This window comes from Primulina tabacum, chromosome 14 (genome assembly GCF_025594145.1).
Source record: "Primulina tabacum isolate GXHZ01 chromosome 14, ASM2559414v2, whole genome shotgun sequence".
Classification (NCBI taxonomy): Eukaryota; Viridiplantae; Streptophyta; class Magnoliopsida; order Lamiales; family Gesneriaceae; genus Primulina; species Primulina tabacum.
In genome coordinates, this window is record NC_134563.1 from 28,637,111 (window position 1) to 28,653,542 (window position 16,432).

Sequence of the window (16,432 nt, forward strand, 5' to 3'; positions counted from 1 at the left end):
TACATAAATAAATATACTATAGCATATGCATCTGTTTATATATATTAGTTATATATAACATAAAATAAACTATAGTACAAAAAATTAAATAATATGACATACAACAATTTCATATCAAAATCTATTGGTTAAAAATAAGACTGTGTATATATAAGACATGCAATTTATGCACTACATGTGTGCATCTAATATATAATTACAAATATATAATGTGCGCACAATTCTATACAAAATCTACCTATAACAGTAAATTATATTTCTATATAAAAAAAAAAAAAAAACACACACACACACACATGGAAATATATGAGGAAAAAAACTTGGTTTAAATGTGAACTTATTAACTTGAAGTCGTGAACCAGATCTGCATCATTAAACAAAAACAAAAATTAAAATAATTAAAATGCATGAAATTCGACAAAAAAGACAAAAACTCATCTATACCAGATGAGAAAGATGAAAATCAATGAAAAAATTAAAGAGGATATATAGGCCACTAGGGATGATTTTTAAAAAAACCATCACAAACGAAAGTCAGTTTTCAAATTTCAAAATATCGAAGAAATTTATGTTTGAAATAGAGACAAAATTTATACATAAATCTTCACTATGTATTTAAGTGCGACGATTTTATAAATTTTATCGCTAATTGTGGCAATAGAAATGTTCGGATGACGATGGTATTATCTCTAAATTAGCGACGATTTACATTAATATGTTGCTAATAAGATAACCGTAGACAAATTACGTCGCTAAAACAAATTTTTTTTTTTTTTTTTGTGAATGTTGATACACCTGATTTATATGGAAATCAACAATCACACATTGCATGTTCACTAGTACTAAGCATTTTGAAGGTAATATTAGTCAATACTCCATTCCTAGCATGATAAGAAGCTCTTTCGATCTAATATAATTTCTAAATTTGAGATAATATAAAAACAAATGATTACAAATATCCAAGTTAACATTGGATTCCCGAGCTTTTGAGTTCTTTTCATTGACCTCTTTAATGGGGCATGCTTAGGCAAAGGGATAAGTGGTCAAAAAGTAAACGCAAATTGATTCATGTCTATTACTACACTCCATTATTTAGCTTTTATGGAGATTCTTGTCTCGCTTTAAGATGGCTTTACATTCCCTCATGTGGTTTCTTGATACAAGTCAATTGAGGCCTAGGGAATAATTAAAAATAAATATCATCTCACTTGGACGGTACACCATATTGATACATTAAATATGATTTATTCAATGAGTGGAATAGATAGATAGATAGATAGATAGATAGATAGACTATGTGCCCAAGTAGTGTTGCTTGAGATTTATTGAATCTTATGTAAAAAAAAAAAAAAAAACAATCTTTATTTTAATAATATTTTACGATTTCATCCAATTATGACATTTAATTTATTTGTATACTCGTGCAAGCTGCATAGATAAAGTCCTTGAATATATTATAGGCACCATGAGGTCTGCCTCGCAACATAACACCATGAAACTCATTAGGAAGTGCACCGTAAATTCTAAACATGTTCCTAATCGAATCGACCGCCTAAAATAATGATAAATACCGTTTGAGCTTGAGACTAGCATCTATGATGTAAAAGTCATGTTTAATTAGTAAGGAAATGGATATGTCCATTCATACATATGAGTGATCAGATGATGATGCGCTGAACAACCCTCCCTCAGGCTGTCCAATTGGTTATCACTTATCGAGTGGAATAGTCTGCGGTTCTGATTGTACACTATTAGTCCTTAGATCCTGGACAACGTAGAAGCTCTATATACTAGCATGCACTTTGATCCGTTTGCCGACTCTATTAAGGGTTATCAGGTAACGAGGTTGAGTGTAGTTTCGAAATACGTAGAGCAAATAGATTGTAGTCAGAGATTCACCAATTTCCTATGGGTTAGGATATCATATGTGATCTGATGAGTTAATAATGCAAGGAGTCTCTAGCCAAAACAAAACATGTGCTTAAGGGAAAGGTGTATTTTCTAGTTGCACATACCATGAAACTATTGTTACTCAAATTTACATCACATCTTTATTGTATTCATTTGCAACTCTCGATATACCAATAGTTGCAGATTCAACCAGGATATATGTAAGGCCCGAGAATTTTATCCTATTAATCTGAAATGATTTGGGGATAATTGATATGATTATAGACGGAAAGGATCGGACCGGGAAAGACGAGATAATGCATGAAAATGTGCGAGGAACAGTAGCCCTCGCGCATATGCGCGAGCCTGTACAAGCGAAGTCCATAGGACCTCGCGCATATGCGCGGAGATGAGTCGCGCATATGCGCGAGCTGGCGAGAAGCCGAGCACCGAGACCAGTAGGTCTCGCGCATATGCGCCGATGATGTCGCGCATATGCGCGAGACGTGTAATAGGCGGAATGAGCCACTCGTCCTCTTGCATGTACGAGGATGTATATATATATATACACGAATCCTTTCCCCTTCAGAAGAGAAGAATGGAGAAAAAGGTTTCTGAAAAAGGGTTGAAAATCCTTACGCCTTTTGTGAGAAATCCGTCTATCTGATTTTGAATCCGACTTCGGTATTGAGTTCCTATCGACGTAGGCTACAACTGAACGTAAGTTTTGCTACGTTTTGATATGTTTTGAAATTATGGTATTGTCAGAATCTGATAGGATTCATATATGATGTTCTTGACATGTTAGACATCGTATAATCGAAACCGGACCGAAGAATAGATACCATATGGAATTGTTATGATTTTCAGAGTTGAGTTGATTGAGATTTGATATCAGAATTGAATTGTTATCAAATATGAGATGTTAGTATTGATATCTGACTGAGATGATATTGCTGGGTATATTGAGACTATGACGTTATATTGTTGAAACAGAATTTGATTGAATTCTGATTATATCCAGTATTGTTTGAGTGGTGTATTGATACCGTACCCTCGATATTGTTATTGTCAGATTGAGTATTGACAGGCTTTGTGTTCGAGACTTCGACAGAGTCAGAGTATCAGAAAGAAATGTATAAATTAATGCTGAGTTGGGATTGCACAACTCGAGTGAGGTTTGACTCGAGTTTCCCTAAATCACATACTTAGTTTATTGCATTGATATTTGTAATTGATGAGATTGATGTTTGTAGTCTATTGATTTATAGCCACTGCATGTATTGACTACTGATTGTTTAGTCATTGGCTGATTCGCCTAGTCACCGGCTGATTCGTCTGGTTATTGGCTGATTCGTCTAGTTATCGACTGATTCGTCTAAACTTTGGCTGATTCGCTTAATTACTGGCTGATTCGTCTAGTTATTGGATGATTCGCTTAATTCTTGACTGATTCGTCAATTCTGTGACTGTTTCGCCCAGACACTGGATATATGAATTATATCGATGCCGTTTAGGGTTGATTCATTCCTATCGACTGAGATTCGATATAATTATCAATATCCAGACATTGGGATCCCTAGGTCAGAGTTGAGTCGAGTCTGAGACGACGCGTTGTTTGAGTCGAGTTTGTAATGACTAGTTGATTTACAGTTGTGATATCATACATGTTGTTGATTGGCTGCATGTGAATAATATTTGTTATATGCTTTTGTATATGTTTTTATATGATTGCATGTTTACATTGTTTATACTGGGATTTATTCTTACCGGAGTTATCCGGCTGTTGTCTTGTTTTGTACGTGTGCATGACAACAGGTGGGACATGTTCAGGGTTGAGAAGATGAATAGAGATCGTGATTAGAGTGGAGGCTCCGGACTTGGATTAGAGATAGGGTTAGACCCATGATATTAGCTGTTAAACCTTAGTTGAATAAATGTATGTGGTACAGGACTTGTACTTTTATACTGAGATGTATATACGTTTTATTTCACTACGTTCCGCATTTAAAAAAAATTTTGACCCTGTTTTATAATTGATTAATTAGTCCCAATGATGATTAAGAACATGATTAGCGTCCGGGTCCCCACAATATATGAGTTGAAGGTGTCATAATATATGCTAACTATAGCTTAAGGTTCTTGCTGGCACTATCAGTGAAACTTAGGGGATCATGGGGTGATGTTACTAGACGCTCCTACTATTATCCGTTGGGTGTAATCAAACTTGAGTTCTGACATTTCTGATCAAAGGATCGATAAAAAGAATGTGGCTAATTAGGGTAAGCCCGAATAAGAATAAATGTTATTTTGAATCACGTGAAATTATGAAACCACAACTAACTATATCCCTGAACTATTAAGGGTTACACAAGTTCTATGTTCCCGTTGAGATAGTCAGGTTCAAAATGTTGAATATGGCGATTGTAGTTTGATAGAGATCAAACATCTTAAAAAGATGTTTTTATGGTGATTTCATATGATAGAAGATGTGGTTGTTAGCTTAATTGTCAATTAATTGAAGAGAGTGGAAACGTCTATTTTGGTGAAATAGTTCAAAAAACTGTCACCTACCAAAAATGGATCAGTTAAAATTTTGATGTTCGAAATTTTCAATTTTCATTATATGAACAATATTATAAATATTGTTACATCGGCGCTGTCTGATCTTTGATTAGGGTTATAATGAGTTCACAATCTTTTATTTAATAAATTTAGAAACTACTAATTAAATAAAAAAATATTAGTAACTTTATGTACATGATTCTCATGAAGTATTCTATAAGGTCTAGAATTAGTTTATTAATTAACAATTAATTAATAAATTAAATAATGATCATTTAATTTTACATATATGTCTTTACATATATATATATGTATATAGATGTATAAATATAAATATATATATATATATATATACAACATGTGAATTTTAATTAATTAATGAAAATAGGAATTCTAGTGAGATTAAGATTATGAATTCTAATATGAGCTAGATTTTTGTTGTGATCAGGAATCAAAGCTTATAAATATTTCATTGAGAGTCACATGAAATAACACGCGTTTTACACACAGATTTTGGCTGACAAAACTTTGTCCACCATAATTTTTCTTCTTCTCTTCCCTCACAAAATTCGGCCACCCAATTTTCACAAAGAAAATTCCGGCCACTTCTACGGCTACATTGCCGCCTGATTTCTGGAATGCATCCGATCCAAACTTAACGTCAAATTCGTGTAAGATTTCTACTGCAATCTACATGAGGAACAAAGTCTCCGATTGTATACTTGATTAGGCGATTAAAGGAGGGGGATACATTCATAGGGATTTATAAATAAGGACCAACTCCGCTAATCTCGCACTGGTTTGGTGTCCGACGTTAAGTACACAAATATAAACAAATCTAAACGCCTGTGAATGTTTTTAAACATACAACGCCCAATGAATGTTTTGAACATGAAAGCTAAAAATTTTAAACTTCCGCTGAGATATGAGAAAACGGTGCTCCAACAATATATAGATTACCTTTAAGGTTCAAACGATAAATTTTATACTACCCTTAGGATAATATTACAATAATTCATTTAAAGGTGCATATTTGATCTTCTAACATGTGAGATCCAATGAAAAAGCATGAATCACACATATATTAATAAATAATCATCTTTTGATACACTTTTAAGACAATGTCTTAAGAGTAATATCTCATTTTTCAAGCCCAAACAGTCTTCTTTTTTTTAAAAGTAAACTCGTAATTTTATTGATTAAAATCATCCATTACAAGATTAACCAACCAAAAATAAAATTCACCATTCATCCAAACAAAAGGTGAAGGCGAAAAACAAGTAAAACGAGCAATATTATGAGCAACATTATTCAACGATCGACAGACATAAATGCATTCAGAGATCGCAGGTATATTTAAGCGCTCCCTGATGTCCGTCGGACAAAATCCAATATAGCCCAAACAGTCATTTTAGACGTACTTATTTTGTGCGAGTGCATGCATGTTATTATTTAATTTATTCCGTTAGTGGATTGGACAAGTTGTTCCTTGATAAAATTATTAATGATTAATTAATTGTAAATCACTCATTTTTAGAAGAGAATCTTATGAACAGATCTTGTATTGTACAATAAGGGAATTGAGAAAAGCTTTTCTTTTCTTTTGATAGATTTTTTTCAACATGTTGATAGCAATTTTTACAGGGGTTTCATGTTAGTTTAAATATGATATATTTAGTGATATGAAATAGACACTGTTTTCTATTTTGCAACTCGATCGATTAGGCTGAGGTCATTTTTTGATTCCCCCAACATAATTGACGGAAAAAAAATTGTGGGAAAAGAATCAAAGAGGAGATGAATTTGGGCAGAGAGTAAATAGATGTCAATTTATATTTAGTTCATTTGTTGAAAAAAGGTTCACTAGGTTATTTCTTTTCATTGTAACGGACCGTTTTGAGTTTAATATATATTGCCAATTTTGTCCATCTCTGGGCAGAGAAAGTATAATTTTAAGATCATTCTAACTTGAAAAATGGTTTTTTTTTTTTTAATTCGATCATCTGATTTTCAGTCAAATACAGAAACAACGCCAGACATCTTAATATCAAACGTCAATTCAATAACGTGTAATATCATATCAGTTTCATGACGATTATAGAGATTCATCTTGATTTATTGTGCTAAAGCCAAGTTTGACAAATGAGATAATCAAAATCATATCTAGACCTACTTACATGAAGCTATTTGAAATGTTCTTCTATAATTTTGGGCAGCTTAATTATTTTGTTCCACTAAATAACTTCTTTTTAACTTTAATGTCCTCTGTTTATATATATATATATGTGTGAGAGAGAGAGAGAGAGCACTTGCGTTCTCTCTCGGATGCTTGTTCGATTGAGAGAGTATATTAATTGTGCTAAATTTTATTTCCACACATTTCACCAAGTTAGTTTGAGTCTAATTAAATGAAGTGCGTGCTAAGATTAGTAAAGGACAAATATTGAGCTATAATAGCTCGGTTCTTGAAACACTGAGTATTGATAAATTAAATTGAGTTTGATTTAAAAAACCAAGCGGAAAATATTCAAAATAATTCCTCTAAAACTTCTTTAAATATTTTTTAAAAACATTAACAAGATATGCCAGTTGAATGTATAAAAACATTTTGGTTGGAACATTTTATCAAACACTTTGTGTGTGATATTTTGGTAGTTGAAGTATACATAAAATTCTTCAACTATAACAACCAAAATAGCAAGAATGATTAAATGAAATAAAATAAAGAGACACAAATTTGTTTATATGGATGTTAGGAGATTAACGACTCCTACGTCATCCATTCTTCCACCAATAAATGTATCACTAGAAAATTTTGATTTATATAAATTCTTGTAAAAAATCATTTCGGATTAGGATTTATCAATTGCTTAATCAAAACTCCTAGCACACTTTCTATTGTAGAACACAATCTCACAATCAGCATAATTTTTATTATCTCTTATTTCAACAGTGCAAATACAATCTTTTACGTCTTTGTGTAAAGATTATCACTCAAATATTCTATCAATATCATCTTTCTTTTGTGTGAGTGATTTGTGTGTACGAGGATTTAATCATTTACTGTGTGTGTGTGTATATATATATGTATGTATCTTCACACTTGGGCTTACTCTCATTTTAGCTAATTTTCTTCATATAAGCTGCTCATGCTTTGAATCTCCTTCAAAAGTGTGCATTTGATTCAAGATGTTATATTTATATGCTCCATGAATGATTTATACATTAGATACAATAATATGACCATTTTGGAAGGTTTTGGAAATTTTTTGAGATTAAAATGGTCAAATCTGTCTTGTTAGACGTTTTTCCCGAGCCCTAATGATTTTAAGCCTTGTTGCTAGTTATTCTCGTCAGCTAGGCTCGTTTCAGTTAGGCTAAGCCTTGATGATTTGATGTCCAAGTCTTACTGATTTCATCATGTGCAGAACCAACAACATTTTAGCAGTTTATTAGCTTCTTAAACTCCGATTCAGACTTCGACTTGTGAAGATTATTTTCAAATCATCGTCTTAGATTCACAAATTATATCGAATCGTTCCATTCCGATAACCGATCTGATCAGGCTGACAAAAATACCATAACCGTTTATGTCCAACCGATTAATGTTTTCATTACAATCAATTGTGGTCTTCCAAACATCATTTTGTTCAGATAACATTCGATTTAGTATAACTGAACAAAAATAAGACATATCAAATTGAGTATTCTAATAAATTGTTTTGTCAGCTGGTTATTTGTATTATCGAGCTATGAGATATCATTGATACATTGTAGCTCACCATTTTAAATCGAGCTAATAACATCACACTTAGTAAATTGTTATTGTCTCTGCAATAAAGTGTGATACGATTTTAAATATATAGCTGTAATTCGTGGGTTAATCAATTTTAATTATCGCTAAACTTCAATTCACTGGTGTCACTATGTCATTGCTAATAATAATTTCGTAAAGGCTGATGATTTGACTCTTCATTCGTATGAAACAATAACTCGAGTATCTTTAGTGAAAGCAGACTGCGAGCCTATCGGGGTAATCATTGTCTATCAAATAAAGAATGTTCAATATTTTCATTTTTAACTAAATAATATTAGCAAAAAAATCATTTAAATATATATTATTTGATTTTTTACTAATATTATTTAGTTAAAAAAATGAAAATGTTTAATTAAAATTTTTGGACATTCTTTACTTGAGAGACGATGATAAACATATATTATCATAAAATTTTAAATTTAATTGACTGAAATATATGGAAATCGACATGCTTGTTTATTGGCATTTTTTATAACAAGTAGGATTAAGTTACCCCAGGTAAAATCATAATTTTAAATTTAATTACTCGTATTTTTCTAAATTATCACTATTAATATTGATATTACGAATTTACTATGTAGACAAAGCTGGGCCAAATTTGTTTATTATAAAGTTCAGCTCCTGATTTTAAAATTTTTCTTAATAAATTTTAATCTTTTCTTGCTTAATATTGTGGAACTAACCCAATTTTTTTAATACTTCAGCCCACAGTTTTTTTATGGTCCCAAATATATATTAAATTATTTGAGCCTAATATTAAGGAAACTAATCGATTTTCTCTTTTCTTACGAATATGCAATTTCTTCTTATGTACTAAATATTTTAGAAGAATGATTTCCATAAAAAATTAGTATTAATTATTAAAATAAAATTAAAGAAATCGGATGATACTGAGATGACACTCACATATTTTTATGTACATCAATAGTACATATTTATGTGATTATCGATCAAACAACATTCACCTATTTGATGTAAAATTTTCCATGTTTCATTACATCCATATATATAATACGTGAGTACCTCGTAAATATTTTTTTGTAAAAGACTTTCATAATTCAAAATATTAATCGGTTAATGAATAGTAATCATTTTAAAATAAATAGATATATTTTAAAATGATATAATATATATATATATATATATATTATATATATATATATATATATATATTAAAGTCAGCTTGGCCCGCCAACTCTTTAATGTTAGCTTTTTTGCCATGTAAAAAGAAGCAATAACAAAGCGATCTTTTAATCCCACTAAAAACCACATAAAAACCTTTCCTAGTTTTCGCCATCATTGACCTTCACAGTAATTGAAAGAATTTTGTTTTAACGTTATAGTAAGGATTGTGTGAATTTTGTTTAAGATTATAGTAAGGATTGTGCGTATCAGATATAATTGTTATCTCGAATGTTGTAACATCTCGTGACAACATTCAGCAAAATAATATAACACACAAATAAATAACTTAATTAAAAATAACATAAAGATAATTATATACAATTATACCTAAAGACAAAATAATCACTAGAAAAAAAAATTAAGTTTACAAAATCAATATTAGTGAAGAAACAAAAAACTATCTTACTTAACAAGTTAAGAAAATAAATTGCATAATAAAATATCAATAACAAAATAATTAAAACACAAGAATAGAAATCTGTGTGGCCTAAATTTAGACCAACAAAAACATTCTTCAATCAACAATTTGTACGAGTATTGTCTTCAAGTATCTTCAACATATAACGACAACACGGTGAAACAGTGAGCTTCATCTTTGTGAGCTCTATAGAAAATTCTCCCAAAATTTATATATTCTCTCTTTCTTATCTTGTATCTGGTCCATACATTGTGCATCAACTATTATTAAATATATAGAGACTTGTGTTGATTTGGATATGATTCCTTAAATAGATTCCTGTAAGATAAGAAAAACAGTCTTTCATTAAGACACTCTTTTAAATATTAGGGAACAAATATAGAGTTTAAAAAACTCAATATTCTAGAAAGGTAATGCTCTTAATGTACTATCTCATTTAAAAAGATTTTTCAAAAAAAAGAATTATGTATTGCAATAGAAGTCATGATTTCTTTCAATTTTTTTTATTTTTTTTTGCTTTATGAACTAAATAAGTACAAACAAGTTTACTATGTTAATGAAACTCTAAGCAACTCCATTTATTCCCCCTTAATTTGATCATGTTAGTTTGAATGTTGTTATCAGTGTTGATAACATAGGTGCATGAACATTTATCACTTGATACTAAATCAGAGCATGACATTAAAAGCAGCTTAACACCTAATGAATAAACAAGAATTTAAGAAACATAGAAGTATCTTAAAACTAAACAAATTCAGATAATATAAAATAATATCACTGATCGCTATCAATGTTAGTAGCTTCTTCTTCAGTGTTATCACTTTCTTTTGTTCCTGATGGTCATGTTTCCAAAGTTTGTGCATCACTTCTATCTCCTTTTTTTGTCTAGAATGGACAAACAGATTCAAAAATAAGCGATATTCTACCACTTGGGCTTCATAATGAACCCTTAACTCTTTGGTCTGAACAATTTGTTTGAGGGAAATCTTCAGTAGATCACTTATGTCAGACAACTCCTCATCAATGTCTCTTAAGAATAATTGAGACTCAAGGATCCCATAACTCAGTGAGAGAAAAGAATTTTGGATGATTTGAAACCTCCTCTGCAAATTGGAAGACTGTTTGGAAACCATTTTTCCAAAATTGAAGGAACTGTCAGTACCAATGGAAAACATGTGGCCTCTCACCACTGTAGAATTGGTTGAAGCAGTCCAATTGCGTATAGCAGTTTTGTGAAGAACTTAAAATATGTCATGTTGGCTGCAGAAAGACGTCTTGTATGAACTGGAAATTGAGTGAACAAGCCCCCAGTCAATACTGAAGTAACCTCATGAGTTTCCAGTTGAAGGCCTTCTTCTGCATCGGCAGGAGTATGGTAGAGGTTGTTAACGATTGCGGGACTGGAATTGTACAATTTATCACGAAAAAAAACTTTTCCAAACTTACTTGACCTCTCATCACCTACAATGTTTGAGAGATTGATGTAGAACTCGATAACGGACTTGCCACATTATGGGGTCATAGCATAAACTGTAGAAAATATATCACGAATTTTGAGGAAAACCACCAGAGTCTGCCTTGCAAAAGCATCGATATCCAAGTTCTTCTCATCAATGAACTCTCTGTTGGAGACCACTGAGCCACCAGAGTTTTTCAGTGTAGAACTTCTTAGAAAAGGCTTTTCTCAATTCATAGTCCTCATGATCAATATTGTCACCCTCAACATCTTCACTATGAATAACAGCAAGATCAATGTTGCGACTTTGATTGTTGCACTCCCAAGAGCAGGTTGTCAACAAGTAGTATAATTCGATGAGTCCGAATATCGTATCCACAGGGAAGCTAAGGTAATTACAAGTCCACTACAATGTCTTTTTGTTTTTGTTTTTGTTTTTTTTTCTTTTAATGGTTTGAATATTTAATTGTTAATTTTTAATTGTTCAAATTTTAATTTAAGTAGTTGAGATTAAAGGATCCACTTTTGGTATTTTAATAAAGTTAACATTAATGAACATTATTGAAATCCACTTAATAAAATGGTTCCAATATATATTAAATAATCATATTTTTATTATGTTATATATTATTATCTTATAAATATATAATATATACCAAAACTTGTAAATGTTGTCAAGTATTTATTGTGCTATATATATATTTGTAAACACTAAATCAAGGTTCCCACTTTAAATGGTTGGTAAAACCAAACAAACATTTAAATGGTACCAAGAAATTAATATTATGATATTAATATATAATAAATCAAGGCATCCACTTTAAATGGTTGGTAAAATCAAACTAACATTTAAATGGTTCCAAGAAATTAATATTATGATATAATCATATAATAAATCAAGGCATCCACTTTAAATGGTTGGTAAAACCAAACAAACATTTAAATGGTACCAATAAATTAATATTATGATATATTCATATATAATAAATCAAGGCATCCACTTTAAATGGTTGGTAACACCAAACTAACATTTAAATGGTTCCAAAAATTTAGTGTAACATATAGCAACAATAAATCAAAACTCCCACTTATAAGTAGGGTATAATAATACGTAAAGAAATAAATATAACATAAACAATAAATAATGATTAAATAATATAAAACATAGATCCTTATCTTTTAATAACCTTATTATCATGCCAAGAGTTTCATATTTTCATCTCAACTTTGGGAAGTTAGCTATTCATTATTCAAAGTGTAAAACTTTGAATATGAATTTAACATGCTAATTATATTTAAATGAAGAAATAAAGGAAAAACAAAGAGAGAAATATTGTGAACTCAAAGATTTGTTCATAAAATGAGGGATATCTCAATACATTACAATTCACCCTATTTACAGCCAAATTTGGGGAGACAACCACAAATAAAATATTATTTTTTTACACATAAGTCTTCATTGGTGTTCCAAGAAATTAATATTTTAATACACATCACTTTTGAAAATCTTCCCATCTGAATTTTCTTCTCCACATAAAATAAAACATGTAGATATCTGAGTTGTTTGAATTGTGGTATTTTTTTTTAACCATTTGACCAAGTAATTTGAGATATATGGTCAAAATACTAGAGCATGGTAAAATACAATATATGGTCTAATAGCAGAATGATCAGTAAATACAATAGTCGTTGATCCAATCAAATAAGAACGAAATTTATCTAATGCAAATATTACAGCAAGTAGTTCTTTTTCAGTTGTGGAGCAATTCATTTGAGCATTGTTTAAAGTTCTACTTGCATAATATATCACGTAAGGCTTACCGTTTCTTCTTTGACCCAGTACTGCACCTACTGCATAATCACTCGCATCGCACATGATTTCAAATGGTACAGACCAATCAGGAGGTTGCATGATAGGAGCTGATGTTAAATGTCGAATGATTTTATCAAAAGCATTTTGACAGTCTTGAATCCACTCAAATGCAGTGTCTTTTGTTAAGAGGTCACAAATGAGTTTAGAGATTGAACTAAAGTCCTTTATAAACCTCCTATAAAATCCAGCATGTCCCAAAAATGAGCGAATTTCTTTAATGGTTTTTGGAGGGGGTAAATTGGCAATGACATCAACTTTGGCTTTATCAACTTCAATTCCATGAGATGACACGACATGTCCCAAAACAATCCTAGAAGTAATCATGTAATGACATTTTTTCTCAATTTAAAATAAGACCTTTTTCCTCGCATCTTTTTAAAAAATTTTCCAAATTTTCAAGACATTTATCAAATGTATTCCCAAAACAGTTAAATCATCCATGAAAATCTCCAAACAATTTTCAAGCATGTCGCTAAAAATGCTTAGCATACATCTTTGAAATGTTGCTGGGGCATTGCATAATCCAAACGGCATCTTTCTAAATGCAAATGTTCCAAAAATACATGTGAATGTAGTTTTATCTTGATCTTCGAGTGCAATGAGAATTTGATAATAACCTGAATATCCATCAAGAAAACAGTAGTATGGATGACCTGCTACTCTTTCTAAAATTTGATCCAAAAATGGTAATGGAAAATGATCTTTTCTAGTGGCGTCATTTAATTTTCTATAATCAATACACATCCGCCAACTAGATGGGACTCGACTTGTTAACAATTCACATTTTTCTTTTTTTATCACTGTGATGCCTGATTTTTTTGGAACTACATGTGTTGGGCTTACCCACTTACTATCAGAAATAGGGTAGATAATCCCAACATCAAGTAGTTTGAGAAATTCAGATGTTTTTGCATTTTCTTCTAAGTGAATTTTGAGATGTTTTTGCATTTTCTTCTAAGTGAATTTTTGCATTTTCTTCTAAGTGAATTTTGTGAGTGCAAATTAGTGGATTAATGCCCTTGAGATCTTTTAGTGTCCAACCAATTGCATTTTTATGTCTTTTAAGCATATCAACTAATTTACCTTCTTGATCACTTGCTAGTTTGGAAGAAATTACCACCGGATATGTTTCATCTTCCCCAAGAAATGCATACTTCAATTCTTCTGGCAACGGTTTTAACTCCAATATGGGTGGTTCGTCTTTGTTCTCATATTTTGCCTCAAATTCTTTCTCTGATCCTGGTAACGAGTGATACCTGATAAAATTATCAAGATCAATTTCAATATTTTCTTTAACAGTTTCAATTGAACAAATATCTAATTGATCACGAGTACTCCTTTCTTGAATGTTTTCTTTCACAAGAGTTTCAATAAGATTTTCATCTTCACTTTCATCTCCTTTGTCATGTGGTTGCTTACAAAGATTAAAAACATTGAGCTCCAAGGTCATGTTACCAAATGACAACTTCATTATTTCATTCCTGCAATTTATAAGAGCATTAGAAGTTGCTAAAAATGGACGACCCAGAATTACAGGAATTGCATTACAAGCTTCGATAGGTTGTGTATCTAAGACTATGAAATCGACAGGATATACAAAGTTATCAACTTGGACCAACACGTCTTCTACCATACCTCTTGGCACTTTAACAGATCTATCGGCAAGTAAAAGTGTTACCGAAGTAGATTTTAACTCGCCTAGATTGAGTTCTTGATAAACTGAATATCCAAGTAAATTCACACTAGCTCCAAGATCAAGCAAGACTTTTTTAATCTTTCGTTCTCCAATAATACATGAAATAGTAGGACAACCAGGGTCTTTGTATTTCAAAGTGTTATTATTTTTAATGATTGCATTTACTTGTTCGGCAAAATATGATTTCTTTTTCACATTCAATTTTCTTTTCACAGTGCACAAGTCTTTCAAAAATTTGGCATATGATGGTACCTGTTTTATTGCATCTAATAAAGGAATATTAACTTTTACTTGTTTAAAAATCTCATATATATCAGAATTCAAATTTGATTTTTTTGTATTTTTCAATGAATGAGGGAATGGTGGTGACACTGTCTGTTGAACCTCCTCTTCGCAAGTTATGGGTTCCACATCCTTACCTTTTGGAGTTGATTTATCATCATCTTCACAAGGTTCAGGAATGGATTTTTCCACAACCTTACCACTTCGAAGGGTAATAACAGATTTTACCTGATCCATCGGTTGAGTTCCAGAAGTTCCAGTTTGTGAATGATGATCCTTGGGATTAGGCTGTGGTTGTGAAGGAAATTTACCCTTTTCATGAACATTGAGTGCAGATGCAAATTTAGCAATAGTATCTTTCAAATCTGTCATGGTTTGAGCAGTTTGAGTATTGATAGACTCTTGCTTTGCAATGAAAGAATTCACTAAATCTTCCAAATTTCTTTTAGGTGGAGGAACATATGGTGCATAATTTTGAAAATTTTGTTGAGTTTGAAAATGTGGTTGCGGAAATTGTGCAGCATTATCATTCCTCCAACTAAAATTTGGATGATTTTGCCAACCTGGATTGTAATTTTGAGAAAATTGTTCAAAATTTGGCCTTTTGAAATTGTTCAAAACATTGACTTGTTCATGGAGACATTCTTTAAAAGAGGGCAAAGTGGGACAATCTTTTGTAGAATGATTACTTGTATCACAGATGTGACATGCAATTTCTTGAATAGCTTTTAATTGACCATTTTTTTTCAATTCAAGTGCCTCAACTTTTCTTGCCAAAGAGGTAAATCTAGCTTGGAGATCATGTTCATCTTTGAGGGTGTACATACCTCCACCAGATGTGGGAGATTGAATCTTGTTTGATGGTTCGATTGTACCTATAGTGTCCCAATTTTGAGCATTTTCAGCTAATGAATCGAGATATTCAATTGCCTCATTTGGATCTTTATCTTCAAATGTTCCATTACACATAAATTCAACCATTTGCCTATCTTTAGGTGTTAAGCCTTCATAAAATTGAGAAACAACTCTCCAAATTTCAAAATCATGATGTGGACAAAGATTAAGCAATTCTTTGTATCTATCCCAACACTGATAAAAAGTTTCTCCTTGTTTTTGAGTGAAAGTGATGATTTGCCTTTTGAAAGAATTTGTTCTATGAGATGGAAAAAACTTTTTCAAAAATTGTTGTTGCAATTTATCCCAAGTTCGAATGGATCCCGATCTAAGATTTTGTAGCCAAGTTTTAGCTT